Source organism: Schistocerca nitens, chromosome 6 (genome assembly GCF_023898315.1).
Source record: "Schistocerca nitens isolate TAMUIC-IGC-003100 chromosome 6, iqSchNite1.1, whole genome shotgun sequence".
In the NCBI taxonomy this organism is placed as follows: domain Eukaryota; kingdom Metazoa; phylum Arthropoda; class Insecta; order Orthoptera; family Acrididae; genus Schistocerca; species Schistocerca nitens.
The window spans coordinates 741,615,536-741,630,902 of record NC_064619.1 but is presented as its reverse complement, the minus strand read 5'-3'; the positions used below and the strand labels follow the sequence as shown (position 1 = coordinate 741,630,902).

Sequence of the window (15,367 nt, the reverse complement as noted above, 5' to 3'; positions counted from 1 at the left end):
TTCCTAGACACCCCATAGCTGACGAGTAGGCACAATTCAACACAGTTGACATGGTCATGAGCCCAGGAGAGGTGCTGCAGGAGATGTCGTGCTGTTAGCAAAGGCACTCGCATTGGCTGTCTGCTGCCACAGCCGATTAACACCAAATTTCACCACATGGATATGTTCGTTGTACATCCCACATTGATTTTTGAGGTTTTCACACAGTGTTGCTTGTCCTTTAGCAACTCTATGCAAATGCCACTGCTTTCAGTCGTTAAGTGAAGTTCTTTGGCCACTGCGTTGTCCATTGTGAGAAGTAATGCCTGAAATCCGATAATCTTGGCACACACTTGACACTATGGACCTCAGAATAATGAATTCCCCAATATTTTCCGAAATTGAATGTCGTACGTGTCTAGCTCCTACTACCATTCTGCATCCAATATCTTTTAATTCCCATTGTGTGACCACAATCACGCTGGAAACTTTTTCACACGAATCAGTTGAGTACAAATGATAGCTTCATTAATTCACCGCCCTTTTACATCTTGTGTACACGATACGATCATCATCTGTTCATATGCATATTGCTGTCCCATGACTTTTGTCACCTTAATGTATGTCTGTTGTTATTAACAGGAGTTTATAAATCATGCAATGACTTTACTGAAGATTTATGGGTGACTATAAAGCTTGCTTAATTTTCAGAGCTACAATGTTATTAGAAACATTCAAAAAGGTATCAAGGGTTATTTGATTTCATGGCCATGAGACAAGACTACGAAGACATAAACCAGGTAAGTTTGTACCTATAAGGGATTTCTGGGAGAAATGGGAGAGAGATAAGCTAATTTATATAAGGATGATTCCAATGAAAATCTTTAAGTTCCATAAAATTTCAAAAAGTTGTGTGATGGAGTTGGTAGGTGGCAGTAGTGTTCCTTCAGGGTCAGAAAGTACTCAACAGATGGTGAAGTGATGCTACAACACAGGAGAAGGTAGCAGCATCCAAAACAAGACGGCCACCCTGCTGTCAATATGTAGCACTATTGAGCAGTGAATGGTTCAAATGGCTCTGAGCACTATGCGACTTAACTTCTGAGGTCATCAGTCACCTAGAACTTAGAACTAATTAAACCTAACTAACCTAAGGACATCACACACATCCGTGCCTGAGGCAGGATTCGAACCTGCGACCGTAGCGGTCACGCGGTTCCAGACTGTAGCGCCTAGAACCGCACGGCCACACCGGCTGGCTATTGAGTAGTGATCTGTGATGTGTCTTTTGTGCAGTGAAGGTGTCAAATCAATTAAAATTAATGGCAGAATGGCAGCAAGTACAGTGATTCGTGTTTGCCACTGCAGCAAGTGTACGAATGGTGTGGGAAGTGACCAGAGCAGGCTCACTGTGTAGCAACGATGGGAACATTGCGTTAGTGGAGAAGCTTGTAAAGGAGAAAACATGCATAATTATAAACAAAATTGCCACAAGTTTGAAGATTAGAATTGGTTCAGCCCAGAATACTGCTCACAACAAACTGTACTGTAATAAGGTGCCTGCAAGGTGGGTGCCACGTCAGTTGACTGTCAAACTGAGAGACTTTCGCATTGTTGCCTGTAAAGAACTTGTGCGTTATTTCCACATTGAATGTGATGCAGTTTTGGGAAACAATGTTACAGTCTATGAGGCTTGCATCTACTTTCATCAACCACAAATGGAAACGTCAAGCAAGGAATGGTGCCTCAGCTCATTGCCAAAACCCAAAACAATTCTGAACTCAATCGTGTCCATGACACACACTTCTAATTACACTTCAACATTTGCTTTCAAAAAGCACACACAAATTGTACCACACATCACAAAGAAAAACAAATTTGTTATTTTGCAAAGCATTCTGCATCATGATGGCACCAGAAGAAAGCCTTAAATTATTTTAGACTACAATGCTACAAAAGAATCTGGGGACATATTAGATAAGATGGTAGCAAATTATACAGTAAAGAGGAAGACAAACAGATGACCTATTGTGTTCTCAGATATCACTGGCATATCTGCATATAACTCTAATGAGTTATTTAAGGCAACTTAACCCCCAATGGAAATTAAACACCCTACAGTGAAGAAGACTATTTCTAGAATATCTTGGCATGCCATTAATTGGTGGGGAAATGAAGAGACAAATGACATCTTCCAAAAGAAAATGCTACAAGCTGAGCTGTACAGAAATCACACTGTCTGAATCTGCACCACCCACATCAGAAGGTAATGATGCTAGGACTAAGAGGGGAGGCAGTGCCACCTATGAGGAAAACCTGGTAACAAAAGTCCAGTAAAGTGTGCTATGCATAAAATATTCACTTGCAAGAAAAATCTCAAATACACATCTACATCCACATCCACACGGATACTCTGCAAATCACATCTAAGTGCCTGGCAGAGGGTTCATCGAACCACCTTCACTATTCTCTATTATTCCAATCTCGTATAGTGCACGGAAAGAATGAACCTCTATATCTTTCTGTAGAGCTCTGTTTTCCCTTATTTTATTGTTGTGATCATTTCTCCCTATGTAGGTCAGTGTCAACAAAATATTTTCACATTCGGAGGAGAAAGTTGGTGATTGGAATTTCGTGAGAAGATTCCGTCGCAATGAAAAAAGCCTTTCTTTTAATAATGTCCGACCCTGATCCTGACATTCTCTCCCGTATTTCGCGATAATACAAAACATACTGACCTTCTTTAAACTTTTTCAATGTACTCTGTCAGTCCTATTTGGCAAGGATCTCACACAGTGCAGCAGTATTCTAAAACAGGACGGACAAGCGTAGTGTAGGCAGTCTCCTTAGTAGATCCGTTACATTTTCTAAGTGTCCTGCCCGTAAAATGCAGTCTTTGGTTAGCCTTCCCCACAGCATTTTCTGTGTCCCTTCCAATTTAAGTTGTTCGTAATTGTAATACCTAGGTATTTAGTTGAATTTACGGCTTTTACATTAGACTGATTTATTGTGTAACCGAAGTTTAACAAATTTCTTTTAGCACTCGTGGATGACCTCACACTTTTCATTATTTAGGGTCAACTGCCAATTTTCGCACCATTCAAATATCTTTTCTAAATCGTTTTGCAATTTGTTTTGATCTCCTGATGACTTGATTAGTCGATAAATGACAGTATCATATGCAAACGACCTGAGATGGCTGCTGAGATTGTCTCCCAAAAAGTTTATATAGATAAGGAACAGCAAAGGGCCTATAACACTATCTTGGGGAATGCCATCAATCACTTCTGTTTTACTCAATGACTCTCTGTCAATTACTACGAACCATGACCTCTCTGAAAGGAAATCACAAATACAGTCACATAACTGAGACGATATTCCATAAGCACGCAATTTCACTACAAGCCACTTGTGTGGTACAGTGTCAAAAGCCTTCTGGAAATCCAGAAATATGGAATCGATCTGAAATCCCTTGTCAATAGCACTCAACACTTCATGTGAATAATGAGCTAGTTGTGTTTCACAGGAACGATGTTTTCTAAACCCATGTTGACTGTGTGTCAATAGACAGTTTTCTTCGAGGTAATTCATAATGTTTGAACACAATATATGTTCCAAAATCCCGCTACATATCGATGTTAATGACATGGGCCTGTAATTTAGTGGATTACTCCTACTACCTTTCTTGAATATTGGTGTGACCTGTGCAACTTTCCAGTCTTTGGGTACAGATATTTTGTTGAGCAAATGGTTGTATATGACTGTAAAGTATGGAGCTAATGCAGCAGCATATTCTGAAAGGAACCTACTTCGTATACAGTCTGGACCAGAAGGCTTGCTTTTATTAAGTGATTTAAGTTGCTTCACTACTCCGAAGATATTTACTTCTACGTTACTCATGTTAGCAACTGTTCTCAGTTCGAATTCTGGAATATTTACTTCGTCTTCTTTTGTGAACGCATTTCGGAAGGGTGTGTTTAGTAACTCTGCTTTGGCAGCACTGCCTTCGATAGTATCTCCATTGCTATCGTGCAGAGAAGGCACAATTGTTTCTTGCCGTTAACACACTTCACATATGACCAGAATCTCTGGATTTTCTGCCAGGTTTCGAGACAAAGTTTCACTGTGGAAACTGTTAGAAGCATCTCACATTGAAGTCCATGCTAAATTTTGAGATTCTGTAAAAGATCACCAATCTTGGGGATTTTGTGTCTGTTTAAATTTGGCATGTTTGTTTCATTGTTTCTGCAACAGTGTTCTAACCCATTTTGTGTACCAAGGAGGATCAACTCCATCATTTGTTAATTTATTTGGTATAAATCTCTCAATTGCTGCCGATACTGTTTCTTTGAATTCAAGCCACATCTGGTCTACACTTATATTATTAATTTGGAATGAGTGGAGATTGTCTCTCAGGAAGGCATCAAGTGAATTTTTATCTGCTTTTTTGAATAGGTATATTTTTCACTTATTTTTGGAGGATTTGGGAATTACAATATTCAATCTCGCTGCAACAACCCTGTGTTCACTAATCCCTGTATCAGTTTTGATGCTCATTATTAACTCAGGATTATTTGTTGCTAAGAGGTCAAGCATTTATTATTCGCGTGGGCTCATGAACTAACTGCTCGAAATAATTTTCAGAGAATGCTTTTAGCACAATTTTGGATGATATTTTGTGTGTACCTCTGGAATTAAGCATGTATTTTCGCCAACATATTGAGGGTAAATTAAAGTTACCACCAACTATTATCATATGAGTCGGGTACATGTTTGAAATCAAACTCAAGTTTTCTTTGAACCTTTCAGCAACTGTATCATCTGAATTCGGAGGTCAGTAAAAGGATCCTACTATTATTTTATTCCAGTTGCCAACAATGATCTCTGCACATACTAACTCACAGGAAGTATCTAGTTCAATTTCGCGACAAGTTAAACTACTTCTAACAGCAACAAACACGCCACCACCAACCGTGTTTAGCCTATCCTTTCGGAACACCGTTAGGTTCTTCGCAAAAATTATAGCTGAGCTTATATCCGGCTTTACCCAGCTTTCAGTGCCTATGATGATTTGAGCAGCAGTGCTTTCCATTAGCGCTTGGAGCTCTGGTGCTTTCCCAACACAGCTACGACAATTTACAACTGTTATACCAATGGCTCCTGTATCTACGTTCTACCTGTGTTCAGCCTGCACCCTTTGTGACTGAAGCCCTTCTTGTGTTTTCCCGAGAGCCTCTAACCTAAAAAACCACCCTGTCCATGCCACACAGCCCCTGCTACCCGTGTAGCCACCTCCTGCGTATAGTGGACAACTGGCCTATTTAGCAGAACCTGAAACCCAACCACCCTATGGCACAAGTTGAGGAATCTGGAGCCTACAGTCGCAGAACCATCTGAACCTCTGATTCATACCATCCACTCACCTCTGTACCAGAGATCCACGATCGGTTCTGTCGACTATGCTGAAAATGGTCAGCTCTGCTTTCATCTTGCAAGCAAGACTGGCAGCCTTTACCACTTCTGTTCACCGCTCAAAACCAGAGAGAATATCTTCTGATCCAAAGTGACACACATCATTGGTACCGACGTGAGCAAACACCTGCAGTTGGCTGCACCCTGTACTCTTCATGGCATCCCGGAGGACCCTTTCCACATCTGGAATGACTCCATCTGGTATGCACGCGGAATGCACATTGGTTTTCTTTTTCTTCTTGTCAGCCAAGTCCCTAAGGGGCCCCATAATGCACCTAATGTTGGAGCTCCCAACTACCAATAATCCAACTCTCTGTGATTGCCTGGAATCTTGCAAGCTGAGTGGTTTCCTTTAAAACAGGACAGGCGATAGCATCTGGCTCAGCGACAGTGAGAGTCACAGACAGAACCTGGAACCTGTTTGTCAGACAAACGGGGAGGCCTCACGTGCGGCCGCCTGGGAAGTCTTTCACCACCTGCTTTGTCCCGGGGCGACCTCCCACTCGACCACCACCTGTGGGGTCAACCTCAGTTCAAGCAGTAACTGGATTGGCCACTGGTGAGGACGATTGGAGGACTCGCATGTGTTGGATGTCCGTTGGACCCCCAAGGCCAGCCCACAACAGTGGTGCCCATCCACTGCAGCCTCAAGCTATGTAACTGAAGCCATCACAGCCTGAAGCTGAGAGCAAAGTGTCAATCAAACAGCATGTGATACAAGTGCCTTCACAGCCAGCCTAGAGATGTCGCCTCACAATCTGGACAGACGGCATAGCAAGCTCTGTGCCATGTGCACAACAGCTCAATACAAGCTTGGCAGACTCGGCCCTGTGCCTCACTTATGTTTACTTACTTGTTGTATGCTCACCTAGACTGTATAATGATGTGTTCTATAGTTATGAGACTTTGTACCATTTCATACATCATTCAGTGTTATTGTGAATCTCTTCAGGTGGAACCAGAATAAAATTTGGTTGGTGTTTCTTCTGATATTTTGTTTGTACATTGTTACAAGGTGTTTGGCGACAAGTGTGCTTCAATTCTTGGTTCGATATACAACCATCGTGTCGGTGGAAGAAATTTTTCACTCTTTTGTTAAACATCAGCGAGCTCTCACTGGCCAGGAGCAGGCTCTCTCTGTGGCACTAAACAATTTGGCTACCTCGTTGACATGCCAGGTTCGATTGCCATTCACGCAACCCCCCCCACCACTTCCTCCATATAATAATTCTGTGGAAGATTGGGATACGTACAAAAAATGCTTCAAGCTTTTGGAGTCGCCAATCCCAACTTGTGTAAGACTTGTTTTTGTCATGGATTTCTCCTCATGTTTATCACCATTTGTGACAGCTAGCTCCTCTTCAGGAACCTCCCAGTCTCTCTTTTGATGAAACGTGTCAGTTGCTCTCTAATCATCATTACAAACATACTCACGTTACTGCTGCTCATGTCAAGTTCTACCGTTTTCAAAAGTGGCCGCAACATTCGTACAGAGTTTGGATAGTCGAACTTCACAGGTTTAGCTGTCATTGCCAATTTGTTACTGAGTCCATAAGGACTTTTATGCTGATTCGATGGTTAACGATGCTATAATATGCTTGGCCCCTGATATGGAAGTTTGTGAAAGAACTTATTCCTGTCTCATGGGTGTTCTGAACATTGCTCAGTCTTTGAAGTATCTAGGACAGCAGGAAATCTGATAGAAGTATGGTGTGAAGTATCCACCGTTGCTTCAGCTCCTCCTCAGTCATACTAAGCAGCAGCAGCAGCATGACAACAGCGGCCATGTGCTTATCTTCTGTCATTCCCTTACTGTTCTGTCTTGTGCAACTATTGTACAAAGGGACATGCGAGATATAGGTGTGACTCTCAGACTCCTTCACCAGACATGAACATGGATACTAACAGTGTTTCCCAATTGACTGTAGCCCTGAACAAACTCTACATTGAAGTATGTGTGATGGAAAAATGTTACCAAGGACATCAGTTACAGTAATGACTTTGTTAAATTCTCAAATTTATGTGGATTTCTGATCACCAGCACTGTCCTCTCTCTCTAATCAGTTGGTGAGTTAAAACAAACAACAAATACCTATATTGGGACACTTTTCTACTTCTGTAGTTTACAGAGCAGAAATCGTCAATCTGGTAACAGGGAAGTGTGCGGGAGGAGGGTAAAAATACAGGGGAGATTGAGGATCAAGTACAGTGAGCAGGTCCAAATGGCTGCTGGTTGTGGCAGTTGTGCAAAGGTGAAGAGGCTCACAGAGGACAGGGCTGTGTGTACAGCTGCGTTAGACCAGTCGTCACACAGAAAACAAAATTAACAATCCGTAAACACTGCGACTGAGGGCACTGTACACATACAACTCCGTATGACCCACCGCTGAATTTTTGTTTATAAGGAAGTGAATCGTGGATAATGGACTGTGTAGATAAAGAACAGAAGCTTTTGAAATGTGGGTCTACAATGAGTGGTCAATTTGGAAATGAAAGAAAGTATTGGGGTAAAAATAGTAAAACAGTACCTGCACTAATTACAGTAAAAAAGTTTGAGCGCATGTAGGTGGCAGTAGATATGAAAATACCTGCATGGGATAGACTGGCAGGGAGAGCTGCTTCAAACTAGCCTTTGATGAAGACAACAACAACACGAACAACTATACTGAAAATGTAATTTTATTGTATCCCCAGCTGAAACATGTGAAGGCTGGATAATATTTGCAGATTTCATCTTGAAAACTCTTGCAATGTACGTCATACCTGCATGTAAATAAAATGTTACTGTTTCCCTCAAAATCTTTGTTCATGGGTAAATTGATCTGTAGTCTAATACAAAGTCTAGATTAGGAAGGAAGATGGCAATTTAGCTGAAAGCTGGTGACACCAAACAATGTGACTGAGAAGGCTAGCACTGATCTATAGCTCGGTTGAAACTCTACAGCTGCCATGACATAAAAACTGCATTTCAGCACAACAGAGGTAAATTTGGATAAAACTGCATCACATATGATATAGATGTCTGACAATTATTTTAGTGTACTGTATATTTAAACTGTGGAAGAATAAAGGGGACTACTATAAACTAACCCTCCAAAATAATTAAAACAAATATGTGACAATTGTGCTGATCTCTGCATATTGTGGTGGGAAAGCAAATGGGTGTGGCAGCAACTGGCTGTCAGTAGTTTATGAGAGGGGAACAGACAGACGTATTTCATAACAAGACAGTAACTACCTTTTTCAAATTATGAAATAAATGTCATTACAAAAAGTGCAGTGCATTCAAAAAACATCAGTCAAAATCACAAATTTTACCAAAACAATCCCCATGAGAATCCAAATAATTATGTGGCGCATCCACGGCTTGTGTTACCTTTTTGCTTCGACCTGTGATTTAACAGTGCTGCATTGTGTGACATCATGGTGGAGCAGTGTATTTGGAATGTGCTGCTTGCAGATTATGTGCTCAAGAATGTCATGACAATCTCTGGTATGGGATGTTTCTGTTTATAAATTGTTTGCAAGTGTTGTTAGCAATCATTGGAGTGCTGCAGTACTGTTTGCAAGAATAACACTTTAAGTGTTTGTGGGGGTTTGTTAGAGAGTTATTTTGGTACTGACAGTTATGGGCAATTAATTCATTTTTTACTTTGGAGTTGGGTATTAGTATGGTGTGTTGTTTATGGTTGAGATTTAATTTTATGGTTCATTTTCTGTTAGTTACGGATACATCAGAACAGTTCATGAGTGGGTTCCTGCACATTGCAATGGGGACAACATGTTGACCATAATTAAATTCCTAAAGTCATTCAGTTTAATTGCAGGTACATGATGCAATTTACTTGGTGGCAGAACAAATGGTTTTCTATAAGCTGTTCCTGGTGTGAGAAATATATGCTGACCATTCAAGAGATTGTATTGGTGACATATATTTGTTATCACTATATTGCTAGATTTGCATGTTGGACGACTTTAGCTGGTAACTTTTTTTACGAATTTTTGTGTTGTGTTATTAGTAATTATTTTGGATTGTGTTTGGTAGATATCGTGGAGCTGATGAGATTTTGGAAGGTTTTGGTATTATTTATATGGGTGAGTTTTGATTTTGTGGTACCAAGGACTTCATTTTAGCTATGTTAGATAATTTGTCAAGTTGCATGTGGTTCTGTGTATTTCATATGCAGGTGAAGTAAAATTTCTGGTACTGGGTTTTGGAGGTACGTGTAGATTCATGCTCAGTGGCGTATTTACAATTTGTTTTTTTCAGGGTGGGAGTGCCTTTCATTTTACAGTAGCTTTAACTGAAAATTAATTTTATTGATCCATATTAATTTAATATCCAAAACTATAAATATAAAATGTGTCAGTGGTCTATATTTGTATAATTAGAACACTAATGACATTACAAAAATTATTTACTGAGGTTACAAATTACAACACGAAGCTTGAATAATTTTAATAAAACATAATCCAGTAGCTGAAAGAATTTTTGGCACTGATTCTATTAAATTGCCTATTTTTATAGTCTAGGACAATGTTAATTTACTTTGAAGTATAAAATCTGCTTTTGTCTGATACTTGAGTGCAAATAATTATACCATTACCTAGAATTTTAATGTACAAAAGGAAGATGGCAGACACTTTGTTTTGCCATATCACTCATCATAGTCTGACATGAATCCCTTCCTCTTGATGAATTATCATCATGGTAATCCCATTCAGATCCCCATGTCTCCCAAGTGTCTTGATCCTCTTAAGGGTGGAAAAAATTGTGCTCATTGAAGGCCATTGTTCCTGGTAGAGCTTTAGAAACTGAAACACATTAGGATACATCTGAAGGTTGCACACAGACAAGACTTCCACAGCATTTTGGGGCAATTGCTTCAGTGAACTCAGACACTGATGAATGTGTCTCAACTCAGCCATTCTTAAATTGGCAGGATCTGAAGGATAAAATGAATGGAGTTTCATAACTCCATCAATTGCTGAAAATAATTACAACAATCTAGATCAAAAGGAACATTTATTTGAAAGGTGATCGGTTTTGATCAGCACAGGATCATCTTCAGAGCTATGGCTATACTGATGGAGTAGGAACTGCTAAATGATGTTTCAGTTTACTATTGTCATTCAGTGGTTCCTGCTTCCTGCACAGCCACTGTCCATCAATGTGGCTGTAAGTCTGAAAATGATCATGTGATGATAAAAACCAGTCACCTTTCCCTAAAGGTGCCTTGTGATCTAGACTGATATAATTATTTTCAAAAATTATATTTTCATTGCTGATATCTCCAATAATGTTTTCAAAAATAATTTATTCCATCAATGATACCTATGTCTTCAGTTTTTCATGGTAGAAGATAATCAAAGATGTTAAAAAAGTGCACGATGTGTCAAGAACCAATCCTACAGTGAACTAATTAAGGCATCTTGAAAGGACATGAACAAATTTTGTAGTTATCCTCAACATCAACAAACTATCCTAATTTGCTTGAAGCATCTGCTTGATAGAAATTCATGGCTCCTCGATTTCAACTCCGTTGACTGGAGGTAATCCATTGACTTATAAGAAAAGCCATGTGAAAGTATATTTTCTCTCATTGCCAGCAGTTTCCTAATTCTTGAATCCTCTCCAGAGTTTAAACAACACAACCATACATTTCCTTGAAGTCTTGTGTCACTGCAAAGACACTCAAATCCATCTAGTGAGTGTGGTGCATTTCAAATTCCCCCTCGAACATCAGTTAATGATTCTAGCACATCATTTAATATTTGCCTACGCTTTTGTGGCCCAAAGAAATTACATACCATTTCAGTGTTCCTAATGAATTCCTGATATGTGGAATGTTGCATGTGTTGATGACTACCAAACTGAAATTATGAGCTGCACAATGAGAATATACAGTATGAATGCATGAGCCCCATGAACCTTCCCTGACACTGATGCAGTAGTCACAGCCCTGTCCTCATAAACAAATAACACACCAAGACCAAATTTTACCAAGTGTTCAATTATGTATCCAGTTAATCCATGGCCAGACACGTCACACACTGGAACAAATTCCAGGAAATCTTCACGAATCCTGAGATCTGGAGAAATATAATGAGCACAAAGAGAGACTTGCTCTATTCTACAAGGTGTACAACTTTGCTTCCAACGTTTTTCCCCAAAAATTGAGGCTTTAATGAAAGAAATTGGTTACACATGTATCATTCAAAGTATTTTCCATTACTGGCCACTACTTTCTCCCATATTTCAGGCAGTGTATGAATCTGGCGTCGAAAAATTGTTCATCTTTTGAAGTGATCCACGAATCGATCCAATTTGTGACTTCTTCATGAGATCGTAAATGTTGGTCAGCCAGGCCATGTGCTATTGATCTAAACAGGTGATATTCAGAGGGAGAATGTCTGGAGAATACAACGGTAGGGTAGGACTTCCCATTTTAACGTTTCCATGTACGTTTTGACCTCTTTTGCAACATGGGGTCAAGAGTTGTCGTGCTGCAAAATCACTTTGTGCCTCTCACTGTATTGCGGCCATTTGTCTTTTAATGCTCTGCTCAAATGCATTAATTGAGTTCAATAATGAGCACCTGTGATTGTTTCACTTGGTCTTAACACCTCATAGTACACAACGCCGAGCTGGTCCCACCAAATGTGGAGCATGATCTTGGAGCTGTGAATATTCGGTTTGATCATCAATGTGGAAGCATGGCCAGGATATCCCCATGATTTTTTGCATTTAGGATTATTGTAATGAACCCATTTTTCGTCCCCAGTCATAATGCGATGCAGAAATCCCTTCTGTTTTTGCCTCTGAAGCAACTGTTCACAAACACACAAACACTGTTCAATGTCTCTTGGTTTCAGCTCACACGGGACCAAAGTTCCTTTTTTCTGAATCATGCCCATAGCCTTGAGATGTTTTGAAATGGCTTGCAGTGTCACTCCCATTAATCGTGCCAATTCTTCTCGAGTTTGATGCGTCTTCATTCAGCAATGTCTCCAATTCTACATCTACATCTACGTGATTACTCTGCTACTCAAAATAAAGTGCCTGGCAGAGGGTTCAATGAGCCAACTTCATGCTGTCCACTCTTGAACGGCACGCAGGAAAAACAAGCACTTAAATTTTTCGGAGAAGATCCCGTCGCAACAAAAATCGCCTTTGTTTTAAGGATTGCCACTCCAATTCACGTATCATGTCTGTGACACTATCTCCCCTATTTCACGATAATACAAAACGAGCTGCCCTTCTTTGTACTTTTTCGATGTCATCCATCAGTCCCACCTGACGTGGATCCCACACCACACAGCAGTACTCCAGAATAGGGCGGACAAGTGCAGTGTAAGCAGTCTCTTTGGTAGACCTGTTGCACCTGCTAAGTGTTCTGCCAATGAGTCGCAGTCTTTGGTTTGCTCTGCCCACAATATTATCTATGTGATTGTTCCAATAGGTTATTTGTAATTGTAATCCCTAAGTATTTAGTTGAATTTACAGCCTTCAGATTTGTGTGACTTATTGTATAATCGAAATTTAGTGGGTTTCTTTTAGTACTCATGTGAATAACTTCACACTTTTCTTTATTCATGGTCAATTGTCACTTTTTGCACCATACAGATATCTTGTTGTTGTTGTTGTTGTGGTCTTCAGTCCTGAGACTGGTTTGATGCAGCTCTCCATGCTACTCTATCCTATGCAAGCTTCTTCATCTCCCAGTACCTACTGCTACCTACATCCTTCTGAATCTGCTTAGTGTATTGATCTCTTGGTTTCCCTCTACGATTTTTACCCTCCATGCTGCCCTCCAATGCTAAATTTGTGATCCCTTGATGCCTCAAAACATGTCCTACCAACCGATCCCTTCTTCTAGTCAAGTTGTGCCACAAACTTCTCTTCTCCCCAATCCTATTCAATACCTCCTCATTAGTTACATGATCTACCCACCTTAACTTCAGCATTCTTCTGTAGCACCACATTTCGAAAGCTTCTATTCTCTTCTTGTCCAAACTGGTTATCGTCCATGTTTCACATCCATACATGGCTACACTCCATACAAATACTTTCAGAAACGACTTCCTGACACTTAAATCTATACTCGATGTTAACAAATTTCTCTTCTTCAGAAACGATTTCCTTGCCATTGCCAGTCTACATTTTATATCCTCTCTACTTCGACCATCATCAGTTATTTTGCCCCCCAAATAGCAAAACTCCTTTACTACTTTAAGTGTCTCATTTCCTAATCTAATCCCCTCAGCATCATCCGATTTAATTTGACTACATTCCATTATCCTCGTTTTGCTTTTGTTGATGTTCATCTTATATCCTCCTTTCAAGACATTGTCCATTCCGTTCAACTGCTCTTCCAAGTCTTTTGCTGTCTCTGACAGAATTACAATGTCATCGGCGAACCTCAAAGTTTTTACTTCTTCTCCATGAATTTTAATACCTACTCCGAATTTTTCTTTTGTTTACTTTACTGCTTGCTCAATATACAGATTGAATAACACCGGGGAGAGGCTACAACCCTGTCTCACTCCTTTCCCAACCACTGCTTCCCTTTCATGCCCCTCGACTCTAACTGCCATCTGGTTTCTGTACAAATTGTAAATAGCCTTTCGCTCCCTGTATTTTACCCCTGCCACCTTCAGAATTTGAAAGAGAGTATTCCAATTAACGTTGTCAAAAGCTTTCTCTATGTCTACAAATGCTAGAAATGTAGGTTTGCCTTTTCTTAATCTTTCTTCTAAGATAAGTCGTAAGGTTAGTATTGCCTCACGTGTTCCAACATTTCTACGGAATCCAAACTGATCTTCCCCGAGATCTGCTTCTACCAGTTTTTCTATTCGTCTGTAAAGAATTCGCGTTAGTATTTTGCAGCTGTGACTTATTAAACTGATAGTTCGGTAATTTTCACATCTGTCAACACCTGCTTTCTTTGGGATTGGAATTATTATATTCTTCTTGAAGTCTGTGGGTATTTCGTCTGTCTCATACATCTTGCTCACCAGATGGTAGAGTTTTGTCATGACTGGCTCTCCCAAGGCCATCAGTAGTTCTAATGGAATGTTGTCTACTCCTGGGGCCCTGTTTCGACTCAGGTCTTTCAGTGCTCTGTCAAACTCTTCACGCAGTATCTTATCTCCCATTTCATCTTCATCTACATCCTCTTCCATTTCCATAATATTGTCCTCAAGTACATCACCCTTGTATAAACCCTCTATATACTCCTTCCACCTTTCTGCCTTCCCTTCTTTGCTTAGAACTGGGTTGCCATCTGAGCTCTTGATATTCACACAAGTGGTTCTCTTCTCTCCAAAGATCTCTTTAATTTTCCTGTAGGCAGTATCTATCTTACCCCTAGTGAGACAAGCCTCTACATCCTTACATTTTTCCTCTAGCCATCCCTGCTTAGCCATTTTGCACTTCCTGTCGATCTCATTTTTGAGACGTTTGTATTCCTTTCTACCTGCTTCATTTACTGCATTTTTATATTTTCTCCTTTCATCAATTAAATTCAATATTTCTTCTGTTACCCAAGGATTTCTATTAGCCCTCGTCTTTTTACCTACTTGATCCTCTGCTGCCTTCACTACTTCATCCCTCAGAGCTACCCATTCTTCTTCTACTGTATTTCTTTCCCCCATTCCTGTCAATTGTTCCCTTATGCTCTGCCTGAAACTCTCCACAACCTCTGGTTCTTTCAGTTTATCCAGGTCCCATCTCCTTAAATTCCCACCTTTTTGCAGTTTCGTCAGTTTCAATCTGCAGTTCATAACCAATAGATTGTGGTCAGAATCCACATCTGCCCCTGGAAATGTCTTACAATTTAAAACCTGGTTCCTAAATCTCTGTCTTACCATTATATAATCTATCTGATACCTTTTAGTATCTCCAGGATTCTTC

At 40.1% G+C, this 15,367-nt stretch overlaps 1 protein-coding gene across 3 annotated transcripts in view; it reads right to left on the bottom strand.

Annotated features, from left to right (window-relative positions):
* The window catches only part of LOC126262781 (histone-lysine N-methyltransferase SETMAR-like), a 67,295-nt gene that overhangs the window by 34,664 nt on the left and 17,264 nt on the right, over window positions 1–15,367 (bottom strand). The window contains exon 1 of one of the 3 annotated variants that reach the window (XM_049959600.1): window positions 10,059–10,156. The exons of the other annotated variants lie outside the window; for them this stretch is intronic. The gene's annotated coding sequence lies outside the window, so the exon portion shown is untranslated. Of the gene's footprint in view, window positions 1–10,058; window positions 10,157–15,367 lie in introns of those variants that run through there. 3 annotated transcript variants of the gene reach the window in all.